Below are 3,105 nucleotides of genomic sequence, written 5' to 3'. Positions count from 1 at the left end.
TAGACTCTGGAATAGTGCTTTCCTCAACGTCTAGGCTGTATGTGACCCATGAGAAGTTAGTGAATCATGTTAAAGTGACTTTTGCATTACCGCTGACACAGTGTTCCCAACATTGATGTTTTATTGCAAATCAACAATCAGCAAAATTTTAACCTTCTTGAAAGATTTTTTTATTTTTTTTATTTTTATTTTTATTTATTTATTTTTTTTTGAAAGAAGATTTTTTTAAAAAAATTACTGTATTGCCATAATCTAGAAAAGCCACTGCAATATATTAGGTATTCAAAAAATTTTGTTAGAAAGATGAACAAGTTGCTTTTAGTACTTTCTTTGAGAGGGCACTAATATTTTTCTTGGTCTCCAAAGATCACATATCAGAAAATATTTATTGAAAGTAAATATTTAGCCCTTTCACGAAGATGGCACCAAAGGCAAAGAAGGAAGCCCCTGCCCCTCCCAAAGCCGAAGCCAAAGCAAAGGCTTTGAAAGCTAAGAAAACTGTGCTGAAAGGCGTGCACAGTCACAAAAAAAAAGTTCCGCACATCACCTGCATTCCGGCGACCCAAGACCCTGAGTCTCTGAAGGCAGCCCAAATATCCTCGAAAGAGCGCCCCCAGGAGAAACAAGCTTGATCACTATGCCATCATCAAGTTCCCCCTGACTACTGAGTCAGCCATGAAGAAAATAGAAGACAACAACACACTTGTGTTCATTGTGGATGTCAAGGGCAATAAGCACCAGATCAAACAGGCTGGGAAGAAGCTCTATGACATTGATGTGGCCAAGGTCAACACCTTGATCAGGCCTGATGGAGAGAAGAAAGCATATGTTCGACTGGCTCCTGACTATGATGCTTTTGATGTTGCCAAAAAAATTGGGATAATCTAAACTGAGTCCAGCTGGCTATAAATCTAAATATAAATTTTTTCACCATATATGTTTGTTTGTTGACTTCTGGTTGGGTTTCAGGGAGGCCATACTATGTATATATACACACTTAAGTAACAGGGATTGGGCAAGACTCTTGGTCTACTTGCCCTGTTGGAACACTGCCTTATTACTACACCACACGTCTTAAAATCCCAGCAGTGGAAGCTCAGATATTTGGGGCCCAGATTGGGGTTCATTGTCCTGGGACAACTACAACTTGCCACTGTTGGGGGTGTAAGAAAACAAACAAGAATCCTTCCCTTTATCTGGAAGAGGCTTTGTAGGGAACCAATACACTGAGTTCTTATTAGCATCCAAAAAAAAAAAAAAAAAAGAAAATAAATATTTATTCTCCAATTAATTATAATACATATGATTTATTACTAGAAAGCACTTTATCCAGTCTAAAAATAATGTCCAGCAATAGAAAATTATTTTTTTTAGTCTTTGATTCTTAATATTCTTTAAGCCATAGAAGTCTTGGAAAAAACTGAATTTATGGGATACATAGGTGGCTCAGTGGTTAAGTGTCTGCCTTTGGGTCAGGGTGTGATCCCAGTGTCCCGGAATCAAGTCCTGCATCAGGCTTTCTTCATGCAGCCTGCTTCTCCCTCTACCTATGTCTCTACCTCTCTCTCTCTCTCTGTGTCTCTTATGAATAAATAAACAAAATCTTAAAAAAAAAAACCCTGAAAACAAAAAACTGAATTTATTTCTCTAGTTGTTTTGTTGAAAAATACTGGTTTCTTTTTCTTTCAGAATGGTGTAAGTTTTAGTGCACATAGATCTTCATTATCTTTATTGAAACGGTAATGTTTACCTAATTTTTAATATATAACATCCATATCCCACATTTAGCACTCCTTGGTGTTGTCTTCAAGGATTTGATGCCAAAATGGCCATGAAAGCCAAAGATGTGTCTCCTGCAAGAAATGGATTTAACACATTCACAGAGGGTGTATAGTAATGATTGTTTGGAAGGGTTTATTTGTTTCTGGCAGCTAAGATCAATGCTCTACCCCTTTCCAATCACCGTAGTGATTGGAATGGATGAGTTAAATCTGTGTCATTAGATACAGAACCTGAAAAAGGGCAGACAATTACACTCTTGCATTCAAAATGAAAAGCTTTTTAAGGGATATCATTATTAAGAGAGTCATTTTAGAACCTGTATATGGGGAGTATGAGTGTGGTTTAGGAATGTAATTACACCATTCTGCTAAAAAAAATTTTTTTATTTTTTTTAAGGATTTTATTTATTTATTCATGAGAGACACACACAGAGAGAGAGAGAGAGAGAGGCAGAGACACAGGCAGAGAGAGAAGCAGGCTCCATGCAGGAAGCCCGATGTGGGACTCGATCCCGGGACTCCAGGATCATGCCCTGGGCCGAGAGCAGGTGCTAAACTGCTGAGCCACCCAGGGATCCCTCTGCTAAAAATATTTAAGGGGACTTCTCTCTTCCCCAAAGTTGTTATACTACTAAATTTTAGTAGTGGTAAAATTTAATTTTACTAAAATTAAAAAAAATTTAATCTTTTATCTTGATTTTGTGCCATTTGATACATGCCTAGAACAATTTGGGTCCTAATGTAGAGAAGAGTTGTCTCGTTGACCGATGTCCTTTGTGATAACACTGCAGAGTCTTGACTTGTTAAATTAGACCCTCTTGAATACTAGCTCTTAACCAGCACCAAACTTGACTAATGGTTCAAAAGTTCAGGCAAACACCAGGCACGAATAAAACTGTCTTTTCTTGGAGAAGTCTGAGTCCATTCAGTATGGCTTCTTAAAATGGCCCTATTCTTACACAGTAGGGTGAGCTTTGGTTTAGATTTAATAGACAGGATTCTTCCTAAGCAATGTATGTGGAAACATTGTTCAAACAAAGGGAGTAATTTGGGTTAGGGAATATTTCTTCTTCATAGCCCATTGATTAACTCTTTGAATGATCAGCCTTTATTAAGCAACAAACCATATCACCAATAAATCTGCAAATTCTATGTTTTTTTTAATAGACAACCTACATAATCAAGATAAATCCTCCCAAACATTTTATAGATACCAACCCTCCATCATCTTTCCTCTCCTAGTAAATACCATTAGTAAGTTTCCTGAGACATCTGGTCATCAGCGTATGTGCAGAAAAGGGTTAACTGAGCAGGCCTGGGATGA

The 3,105-nt window shown here is 37.4% G+C and overlaps 1 pseudogene; it reads left to right on the top strand.

Annotated features, from left to right (window-relative positions):
• Nucleotides 1–419: 419 nt before the first annotated feature.
• On the top strand, nt 420–888 carry LOC140595863 (large ribosomal subunit protein uL23 pseudogene; annotated as a pseudogene).
• Nucleotides 889–3,105: the final 2,217 nt, after the last annotated feature.

The sequence above is a fragment of the Vulpes vulpes genome, chromosome 16, assembly GCF_048418805.1.
Source record: "Vulpes vulpes isolate BD-2025 chromosome 16, VulVul3, whole genome shotgun sequence".
Classification (NCBI taxonomy): Eukaryota; Metazoa; Chordata; class Mammalia; order Carnivora; family Canidae; genus Vulpes; species Vulpes vulpes.
The sequence above is the reverse complement of the archived record's forward strand: the minus strand, read 5'-3'. Positions and strand labels throughout refer to the sequence as shown.